This window comes from Nilaparvata lugens, chromosome 6 (genome assembly GCF_014356525.2).
Source record: "Nilaparvata lugens isolate BPH chromosome 6, ASM1435652v1, whole genome shotgun sequence".
Classification (NCBI taxonomy): domain Eukaryota; kingdom Metazoa; phylum Arthropoda; class Insecta; order Hemiptera; family Delphacidae; genus Nilaparvata; species Nilaparvata lugens.
Window position 1 is genome coordinate 34,017,510 of NC_052509.1, and position 12,498 is coordinate 34,030,007.

Here is a 12,498-nt window from a genome sequence, read left to right on the forward strand (position 1 = left end):
CATATTGCTATACAGTATATACAAGCACACTATATTCAAATTGCTATACAGTCGAGCCTCTCTATAACAAGCCACCACTTAATAAATTCTAATCAACAAATATTTTCACCTTGTCCCATGACATTTCAGAATTTTGGCTGCTTATTTTCTTCTATAACGAATTATGGACCTCTCAACTACAAAGTTATCTCTCTCCACTTCAACATACAAAATGTAGTGTGTATAAGAAGCCAACAGTCAGAATTTTTTAGTTTCAGCAGAAAGGTCAATAAACTAAAAATAATGACATATTCAGGTAGGAAGAAGATAGGATGGTAAACAGTGAATAGAGTTTGAAACACATGTCGGAAATTGAATGCAAGTTACTGGAAATAGAATTTCAAAAACCTGTCATTCGTAGAACAGGCAGGTAGACAGGACTTTCCCGTCCTTCTGCTTTTGTCACACATTTCAATTCTTAGAGCTGATGATGATGATGATGATGACTGTGACGAATCTGAAGAGAAGAATCCGTCAGATCAAGAAGTTCTACAAGCTTTCAAAATCATCAGGTGAGGATTACAACTAAAAATAGTGTAGACTACCAGACAACATTTTTGACTGTTTGAATAGAGATGTGAGTCATTTATTGAACGTGATGTTTTACTCAAATGCAAAATTTAACCAAAAATTACTCACTTTTTCAAGTAAAACGTTAAAAAATGGAAAAGTTGTGTCATTATAGTAACTATTTATAGTAAAGTTATTGACAAAATTACTTCTTATTCTCTTATCTGATTTCCTATGAAATAATGCTTCCTATATCCTGTATACACTGTATATAATATGAATAAGGAAAAGAGTTCCATAGTTTAGTACAAGATATTTCAGAGAACTTTAAATTTAATTTTTTTCCTACTCACACTGGCGATCAAGAGTCATCTCACGCCAGTGGTTTTTTCCCTTACCATCTACTATCAAATTATTGAATTGTATTGTCATGCTGAACTTTATTTGAATTCTGCATAATGTATTTATGTGTCTGTGAAGTATTTAATATCTTTTATAGATTCATAAATAAAGTGATATTCAATATTTTTCATATTGGTCTCATTTGATGGAGCCCATTCCTATACTATTCTCATAATTTGTCTCAAAAAATTCGACCGTGAGAGACTTTGAAAGTTTTCAAATTTGGCAGGTCCGCTCCACTACGTCCAGATCGGAAAAAAGTGTGAATCAATGAAAACAATTCTGGGTTTCAGTTCTATACCATTTTCATAGTTTGGGATCAAAAATCAAGCTGTCAGCGGAGGAGAAGGATGTAGGTAATGAGGTCCTTTGCCACCCCCAGGTAAGAATTATTGAAGGAAACTGTGATGAAAATTTATGAATCAAGTCTTCAGCTATCACATTAAACTTTCATAATTTGGGCTCAACTAAGATGCTGCCAGAAGACGGAATGGTTGTAAGTAGCCAGGTCCTTTGCAGCCTCCAGAAAAGAATTATTTTAGAAAATATGATGAATTCCAATAGGATAACACATCATACCATCATATTATGTTCATCCATTATATTCCTCCTACTTTGTGACGTGGTGCAAGTGAGCATGCACCACTCCACTCTGTCCCAAGATGGCGACCAGTACCTGAACTGTCAAAAGCTCCCACCGAAAGCATTTTCGTGTCCTTGGTCGAAATTGTACATGTACCACAACCTCCCATGAACACAATCATTCTAGGCCAAGCTCCTCTTGACCCTTTTAGATCACTTATACAAGGTGAGGCATAATAACAAGCGATTTTAAAAATACTGTTAAATAAAAACCCTTTGTTAAATAATTATTTTTATTCCACAATATTAAAAAACATGAAAAAGCATTTTCTGCAACAGTAAAATGTCAGTTATTTCTTGAAAATAACTCCAGTAAGATGGTGTCTGTTTAAACATACACATTCCTCCAGCTGGACCTTGAAGTGACTCATCACATTTCGTAGCATTGCCAGTGGGATTTGACCAACTTCCTGCCAGATCCGCTCTTTCAGGGCTTCAATTGTTCTAGGAGGATTACCTTGGTAAACCTTACTTTTCAGATAACCCCACAAGAAAAAATCACATGCTGTGAGGTCAGGTGAATGAGAGGGCCATGCAATATCTCCATTTCGGGAGATCACATGATTTGGAAACAACTGATTGACAATATGCATGCTTACTCGAGCAGTGTGGGATGTTGCTCCATCTTGCTGGAAAAACATTACTCCAAGTTGTGGAGTAAAAAAGTTGTCCAACATCTCTGCATATCTCTGCGAAGTCACTGTCACCGCATTGCCTTGGCCATCTTCAAAGAAGTATGGTCCTATGATCCCTAATGAAGACATGGCGCACCACACAGTTACTTTTTTGGAATGCAATGGCTGCTGATACAGTTCTCTAGGGTTAACATCACTCTAAAATCGAAAGTTTTGCTTGTTAACATAACCTGAGAGATGGAAGTGTGCTTCATCACTCATCCACAAATGGTTTACAATGTCCTTGTCTTCATTAATCAAATCCAAAAATTCTAAGCTGAACCAGCTTCTGCTTACAAAATCCGTTTCCTTTAGGGCCTGAATCATTTGGATTTTGTATGGGTGGAAGTGCAAATCTTGGTGTAAAATTTGTCTTACCGTTTGGTTTGAAATCCCAAGTGTATCGCTGTGTTGGTGAGCTGAGCGACGAGGGCTTCTGTCAATGGTGACTCTTACATGTTCAACGTTTTCAGGTGTGCACACAGTTTTCGGTCTTCCTGTTTTCTTCCTTGTCGTTGATGCAGTCTCTTCAAAGTTCTTAACCCAATTTCTAATCGCACAGGCAGATGGCACCGGCTGATTCCGATTGATGTTGAAATGGTTGCGGAATGCACAACGTGCTAACTGGTATGAACTACCGTTTTGATAAAAGGCTTTGACAGCGTAAGCACAATGCTGTGGGGACCAGCGCTCCATTGTGACTAAATGCTTTTTTGCGCCAAACATAACTGATGCTATCCCCTCCACCTCCCTCCAACGCAGCTTGGTTCGCACGCTTTTTAAAATCGCTAATTATTATGCCTCACCTTGTAGAATACACACCCCATACTGAAAGTCGATGAAGCCAACATTTACTGCCATTGCTGCCCCTTCGTGATGTCAGCATATAGAAAACTTTTCTGTAGACTTTGTTTACATTGTCTTCCCTGGCAGATTGTGTCTATTTCAGATGGAAGTAAATTACTAAAGATTATTATACATAGAAAGATAAGATCTATCTAATTTACAAACTCTAATGAAAGAGAAAATGAGAGTTGAATGGGTAAGGAGAGCTAATCAAGCAGAGTTTCATGGGCTGTATAAACATTTAGAACAGGGGAGTGATATTGAATCTTATCTAAACTCAGGCTATGATATAAAAAAGATAAGTTTGATTTTCAAAGCCAGAGGTCCACTCATCTATCTCAACTTTGTGCATAGAAGAGAGGGGAGACAGTGGTTATGTTCCTTGTGCAATTTGGCAGAGAAAGAGTACATGCTGCACTTTATGTGGGTTTGTCTGATATTGGCAGGTGTCCGAAGAACATGACTTGGGTAATGTAGGTTAAGGTTATCGAATAGTTGAACTGGAAGAGTTGGGATGGATTGACAGCATTTCTGATAGCGGCTTTGAATTTCAGAAAGGATTTGATATTGGAATTCAATTATAGGCTATGACCGACTCCTGGCAGACAACTTCAAAGGTTATTCCAGTCACCAAACTATATCAAATATAATTAAATTACCAGCTTTGTTGAATGATGAGCAAGGATAGCAAAACCAAAGTTGAACAAATACTGTCATATGGTATGTACTATGGTATAGTGAGGTCCACATTATAATGGCAGTGGATACAGATAGGAAAATAGTGATGTTGATTCTCTGCATTAATTAAATTTCTGCACTGTCAAAAACATAATTGTCATCATTGTGGACCTAGAAAAGGACAGTATCACCGGCTTTGTCGAATGATAGACAAGGATAGCAGAACCAAAGTTGAACAAATACTGTCATTATAACGTGGACCTCACCATACTATAGTGAGGTCCACGTTATAATAGCAGTGGATAAGGATAGAAGAAAAGCGATGCCAATTCTCTGCATTAATTAATTATATTTCTACACTGTCAAAAACATAATTGTCATCGCTGTGGACCTAGAAAAGGATAGTACCACCGGCTTTGTTGAATGTTGGACAAGGTTAGCAAAATCAGAGTTGAATGAATACTGTCATCATAACGTGGACCTCACTATACTATAGTGAGGTCCACGTTATAATGGCAGTGGATAAAGATAGAAGAAAAGGGATGCCGATTCTCTGCATTGATTAATTATATTTATACACTGTCAAAAACATAATTGGCATTGTTGTGGACCTGGAAAAGGATAGTACTACCGGCTTTGTCAAATGATAGACAAGGATAGCAAAACCAAAGTTGATCAAATACTGTCATTATAACGTGGACCTCACTATACTGTTATCATAACGTGGACCTCACTATACTTTATAGTGAGGTCCACGTTATAATGACAGTGGATGAAGATAGAAGAATAGCGATGCCAATTCTCTGCACTAATGAATTATATTTCTACACCGTCAAAAACATAATTGTCATCATTGTGGACCTAGAAAAGGATAGTACCTCCGCCTTTGTCGAATGATAGACAAGAAAAGCAAAACCGAAGTTGATCAAATACTGTCATTATAACATGGACCTCACTATAGGAGAAAATCGTTGCCAAGTCTCTCCATTTTGCCACTGACTGTACACAGCTGTTACTCAATTCATCCCATTGAGCTTGATCTAATAATAATTATAATTACCTTGATAAAATAATCAATATTTAATGTCAAATCAATCAGGAATATAAATTTTTTCATAATTTGATTCAAAAATTTGCTTCCATAACTGAGATCAGATTTTATTCTTATACAAACCTGAAATGGCGGCTAATTTAAAAAGTTGTGATATACCAATCTGAAATTCAATGCAACAGAAATTAAGCTATTTGGTAGGTATTCTATTCCAATTTCTTTCAAAAATGATAGAAAAATAGAAATCCTTTTTAATAAGTGATTTCGATGTAAATAATTCTGAAATGACCTTTCAATATTATTTATACCGGTACGAGTAGGTCTAACCTGTACGTTTAGGCTAACTGAAGCATGGATGAAGTCTATAGTGAGGTCCACGTAATAATGACAGTGTTCTGAACAAAGCTCAGGCTAGAGCTACCAGAGGACTGTAATTTACTATTTAAATAATCAAATACAAACAAGGGGCAAAATTCAATCTTCAATTTGAGCCAGGTTATTTGTACAGTTAAACTCTGCATTAATGAACAATAAAAAAGAGCAAAAACTTACCAAATTTATTCCAATCTTGACTACTTGCCCTTCGAAGCCTTTGTTAGGTGTTCTGGTGAGGTTCAGGGTGGGACGAAATCGGGGAATAGACAGGTTATTGCTTATGGGCTGCCTTCTCGTTGATTCTGTGTTCAACTTGCAGGTCATACACTGTGTTTCGTACAAAGCTCAAACTGGATTCTCTATGAAATTCAAATCTGATTCAAATTATTTCAATTCAATACTATTTACGCTGTTATATTCATAATTCACACACACGACACTCAAACAATTTACAAGAAATTTCCGATCGAAAATTACATGACAGACAAACACAATTTTGGTCTTGCAACAAGATGGGCTGACGAGACAAGACAGACAAAACTAGGACGACTCACAAAAAACATCCAGAATGCCAAGCAAGCAGGACGGTTTGCGACGGCGCAAACACAAGCCTGCTATTGGCAGAACTATAGTCGATCTGGCATTCTGGCGCTACAATTCGAGTTCTCTGGCTAGAACATACCCCTGCCTCTGAAAAACTATTTTTCAGCCAAGTTACAAAACTGAAAAAAAACCAAGGAAAGGAAAAATCCAGACATGCCAAAAAGAACAAAACACCAACACCAAAAAATAACACAAAAGAAATAATGCAACAATCACAACAACTATTGAGTTGGGAGTGGATATAATTTTGTTACTGGTCTTTTATAAATACCAGTTTTTAGGCGAACACTTGCCACTCGAACCTCGCCATCACTTCCCGGAAACACTTGTTCAATGACACCCAGTGGCCACTGCAATGGAGGTGTGTTTGGTTGGTCAACTACCACAACCGTTCCCACACTGATAGAAGTGGGTGATTTCAACCATTTTTTATGACTTTGAAGTTCGTGCAGGTTCTCTCTTCTCCATCGGTTCCAGAACGATTGAATAAGTTGACTGATCAATTCATACCTGGTGAGACGATTCACAGGGACACTGTCCACGTCCCGCATGGGAAACGATTTTAACGGTGTTAGAGTCGAAAAGTGAGCTGGTGTTAAAGCCAGCAGTTCATGCGGATCCTCGCTCAGTACACACAGCGGGTGGGAATTCAGGACACCTTCAATCTGCACCAATACAGTGTTCAGTTCCTCATAGGTGAGAAGTTGATTGCCAATTACTCGGAACAGATGCAACTTCACAGATTTGACATTTGCCTCCCACAGACCTCCAAAATGCGGCGAACCAGGGGGAATGAATTTCCAATCAATTTTGTGTTCGGCGAGTTGACTAGTCAATGTGGTTTGAAACTCGGACGAGTTCAAAAGTTGAGATATTTTTTGCAACTGTTCCTTGGCACCTACAAAATTAGTACCACAATCGGAATACATCACATGACAGGGTCCACGACATGACAAAAAATGACGAAACGCAGCTAAAAACATGGGGTTGATAGATCCGATACCAACTCAATATGTACCGCCTTTGTTGCCATACACACAAACAGACAAATGTAGGCTTTCAAAACACAAGGATTACGACGTCTCGTCATCGTAATATGCAGAGGACCAGCGTAATCCACACCACAATTTTCAAATGGTTTGCATTTTGACACTCGACAAGCAGGCAGGTCACCCATTTTCAGGATAATTGCATTATTACTAGGTCGAATACGGAAACAACGATTACACTTGAAGACACAAATACGAATAATAGAGCGAGCAGACAGTATCCCGAATTTCTGTCTGATCAAGGACAACAATAACAAAGGTCCAGCATGACAATTCTTCTTGTGATGATAATCAATTAACATCGATATGAAAGCGTCGGATTTTGGTAAGATCATCTGATGACAAGTCTCAAATTCAAGTCCAGCATGAGACAAACGACCGCCAACATGAATCACACCTCTATCAATGAATGGAGACAGGCGACGTAGGTGCATAGAACAATCTTCTCCCTTCTCTAATTGCACAAATTCAGATGAAAAATGTATCTTCTGTACCACTTTACATAGATACCTCTCAGCAACATCGAAATCTGATTCTTCTGATTGGGGTAAGATTCATAGAAATTTGAGAACAAGAATTACAACTCTCAAAAGATGACCTTAATCCAAACAACAACCAATCAATGAATATATTGCATTGCTGTTACAATCAGGAGATTTTGTGACTGTCAACACTGACGGTTTTTTCGCCTCCGGTGAATCCACTATCTCTTCCATCTGAGTTCGAATGGGCCAATCGCATTTGTCCTCTGCTATCCATGATGGACCTGAGAGCCACAACGGAAAGTTCACAAGCTCAACTGGTGATAAACCTCTAGACAAACAGTCAGTGGGATTTTCAATTTCGGCAACATGCATCCACCCCTGTATACAAGAATCCTGTATTTTTGTGACGTGATTACCAACAAAAGTTTGCCATTTTGCGGATGGAGCATTAATCCAACACAAGGTGACTGTAGAATCAGAGAGTGTGACAATACGAGACACATGACAATGTTGACTAATAATAGTGACAACTGAATTCATGAGTTCTGCCAACAAGAGTGCCGCACACACTCCAAACGAGGTATTGAAACAACTTTAGATGGTGCTACCTTGAACTTTGAACACAATAATACAACTCTTGGCTCCTCGCTCTCATTCTGTGACTTCACATAGATAACTGCACCATAACCAGACAATGATGCGTCACAAAAACCAATCAAACTGATGTGAGAATCCTGAAACAAACCAACGTGACGTGGAACAGCTAATTTCAACAATAGAGGCAACTCTTTTTGACAATTCTCCCAAAGAGTGCATATAGACTCAGGCGGCTTCTCGTCCCAATCCACTCCTAATTTCCACAGTTTCTGGACAAGACACTTTAGAAATAATGTAAACGGTGACAAGAGACCAAGTGGATCATGGATACAAGCCATCATTGACAGAATAGAATGCTTAGTAGCGATGACCTCACCACCCTTGACTGAAAACTGAAACAGATCAGTACTAGGTTGCCAATTCAATCCCAAGATAGCCAAGTAGTTGTCTGCCTTGAAATCCTTGTACAAAAACGATTTCTCTTCCTCCGAGAATTTCTCCAACATTGATGGTAAATTTGAAGTCCACTTTGTGAGAAAGAAACCTCCTCCCTCAAACAGCTGCTTGGACTGACGATACAGCTCCACGGCCTCTGACTCTGTGGCGACAGATGTGACTGAGTCGTCCATGAACATGTCTCTTGGTATTCTCACCTTGGCTGCTGGAAAACGATTTCCATCCTCCTCTACAAGCTGGTGGACGGTGCAAAGTGCCAAATATGGAGAGCTTGAAACACCAAAAACAACACAATTTAGCTGATAAATTTCGATTGGATCCTCCAGCGAAAATCTCCACAATACACGCTGATAACGATGGCAGGAATCCTCCACTAATATCTGTCGATACATTTGTTTAATGTCAGCAGTAAGTGCGATTGGGAACAAACGAAAATTAACTAACAAAACAAAAATGTCTGTCTGCAATTTGGGACCAGCATGAAGAACCTGGTTCAATGACAAACCAGATGATGTTCAGGAACCAGCATCAAATACAATTCGGATGGGTGTGGTAGTGCTGCTTGCTTTCACGATGGCATGATGTGGTATGTAGTAACCACCTCGGTCTGTCTGATCTGCTACAAACGACATGTGACCCTAACGTAGGTAATCGATCAATATTTCATGATATGAAATACGAGTAATGCTGTCAAACTCTAGTCGTCTCTCCAAAGTCAGCAGTCTGCATTTGGCGACAGCATACGAATCTCCCAAGCTGCTGGGCGGCTCTGCGAATGACAAGGCAACAACAAAACGACCAGAATTCACACTATGTACAGACTTCCGAAAATTTACCTCACACTCCAACTCTTCCGGTTTCAGTTGACAGCTTGGTGCAGGGCACGATTCCAACTCCCAAAAACATTCCACAAAACTATCCAACGATGGACTACTAACAAATGAACTACAGATGGCTGTAAAACAATTCGACACATTCGTTGTTGAAGTGAGAATCGGCGCTCTCCCCATCAGAATGTGACCAAAGACACTATTAACAGTCATCAATTCGTGCGATTCACCTGTACTGGGAGTCCCATGTAGCAAGTGAGGAACTAACTCCGCACCAATGATGCCATCCATTCTACTAGGAAGGTAGAATTTGTCGTCAGCCAGTGTGAGATTTTCAAGATGATGAAGTTTGGATCTGTCAATTTCACAAGAAGGCAACTTGTCGATGATTTTATCTACCACTGTGGCATCCATCAAAAACTTGACGGTAGGATCCAACTTTGACTGAATTGACACACAAGTACGACCTCAAACTTCACTAGTACCACCACCAAATCCACGAACAACGGTTTTCATGGGCTGGAATGGTAGTCTCAAACGCCGACACAATTTGGCTGTAACAAAATGACACTGACTCCCGGTGTCAACCAAGAAACAAACATCACAAAGCTGATCATTACAATCTCGAACATGTGCAGTGACGGTCGACAGCACAATGGTCGAATTTTCTACATCGTTGGATGTAGAACAACAACTAATAGGTGATGTGCCACCTGCCTTGGAGTTTGACGAGGACACAACACCTTCATTGGAACTTGATCTGGAAAAGTGCAATAAAGAATGATGAGATTCTCGACATTGAGCACACTGAGTTTTACTATGACAATTTCTACTCAAATGATCCACATCAAGACAACGAAAACAACAAAACTTTCCTTTAATCAAACAATAACGATCCCAAGGAGTCATTTTCAAGAAACTTGCACAATCTACTAACCGATGACCCGGTTTTGAGCACTTCAGACAATTGGGATTTTCACTAGATGCATCGTTAGATGAATCATTAGATTGAACCACAAACACCTTTGATTTATTATCCTTTTTGTGCCTCATATTAAACGATTCAGTCTGTTTCTCATCAGAAGGAAGAGTCTTAATTTGCTTTTCAATGAATTTGACATAATCAGTATAAGTTGGCATAGCCTTGTCACGGACAGCCGATTGAAAATTTCTACGAGAACTTGGATCCAGCAATCTCAAGCAATGATAGAGGAATATCGAGTCTGACAAATCAGTGAGTTGCAATCTCTTCAATGCATTGATTGAACTGCAAAACCCATCCAAAATTGCAATACAACCTGCCTTTGATTCTGATTTTATTGGACGAAATTCAAAAATTTGTTTGAAATAGGCATCGACTTGCGCCCGTGGATCGTTATAGCGGGTCAATAATGCCTGCCAAATTATTTGATAATTGTTAGCCAATGGTGGCAAATGACAACAAATATTTGCTGCTTGTCCAGTAAGTCTACTTACAAGATATTGGACCTTCTGCTGATCGTTCAAATTCTTGTTGTCATGTACCAATGCCTTAAATAGTTCATAAAATACCGACCATTGAGTCTGGTTCCCATCAAATTTTGGAAGGTCGATTTTAGGCAGTACCGACTCGGACACGACTGGCTGTGAACTAGCTGCTGTAGCTGCCGAAGATTGGGCAATAGTGACAGTCGCCTCTCTGTTTGAGAGTGTTAGCCGCTACTTCAATATACTGAAACAGATCTAGGTGTGAGTCGTTGAATGCTACAACATGATATTTATTCAACTGAAGTTCCAACTCATTAACCACTAATTGTGTCTTTTCATAATCCGAAATGGTCTGAGACACCTGAGGATACAAGATTGAAAATTGCTCAGCAACTTTTGGATCAGAGACATTTTTAGACAGTTCATAAATTCTTTGCAATCTGGCATACAATTTTTCCAGTTTAGCGCGATGCACCCTGATTTGTTTCTGTAATTTTTCCTCCATCTTGAACTCATACACAAAACAATTCAGCCCCGACAATACAAACAACAGACAATAAAACAAGAATGAGTTCAAAACTAGATGAAAGGAAGAATCACAACTAGTTAGTTATCAAAGTTAAACTTTAATTATCAATTCACAAGATAAGTTATTGCTGAGAACAAAACTATATTTTTAGATAATGTTCTTCCAACAACTCACAAACAAACGATAACTTGTTGAATTGAACAAACAAAATCATGATGGTGATTAACCTTCACTAACATGTATAAAAAAATGGACAATACAAATTCCAACAAACAAACAAATTCCTGAAAAGGGCACAATGAGCCTAGTTTTAGGAAATTATAATTTTAACTGAAATAAATTTAATTTCAGACAATACAAATTGACAAGAAACCTTGCTCTTAGAACAAGGCTACAACAAACTTAAGTTGAGCATGGATCAGACAATTCTCAACCTGCCAACATTGGACAAATACGAAACTGCTTAAATCCAATGTGTGTGAATTAATCAACAAATTACAAATTTAAATTCATCCCGGCTCGGCAGGATCAAAAAATGTTCTGAACAAAGCTCAGGCTAGAGCTACCAGAGGACTGTAATTTACTATTTAAATAATCAAATACAAACAAGGGGCAAAATTTAATCTTCAATTTGAGCCAGGTTATTTGTACAGTTAAACTATGCATTAATGAACAATAAAAAAGAGCAAAAACTCACCAAATTTATTACAATCTTGACTACTTGCCCTTCAAAGCCTTAATTAGGTGTTCTGGTCAGGTACAGGGTGGGACGAAATCAGGGAATAGACAGGTTATTGCTTACTGGCTGCCTTCTCGTTGATTCTGTGTTCAACTTGCAGGTCATACACTGTGTTTCAAACAAAGCTCAAACTGGATTCTTTATAAAATTCAAATCCGATTCAAATTAATTCAATTCAATACTATTTACGCTGTTATATTCATAATTCACACACACAACACTCAAACAATTTACAAGAAATTTCCAATCGAAAATTACATGACAGACAAACACAATTTTGGTCTTGCAACAAGACAGGCTGACGAGACAAGACAGACAAAACTAGGACGACTCACAAAAAACATCCAGAATGCCAAGCAAGCAGGACGGTTTGCGCCGGTGCAAACACAAGCCTGCTATTGGCAAAACTATAGTCTGGCATTCTGGCGCTACAATTCAAGTTCTCTGGCCAGAACAGACAGTATTTGATCAACTTTGGTTTTGCTATCCTTGTCTATCATTTGACAAAGCCGGTGGTACTACACTT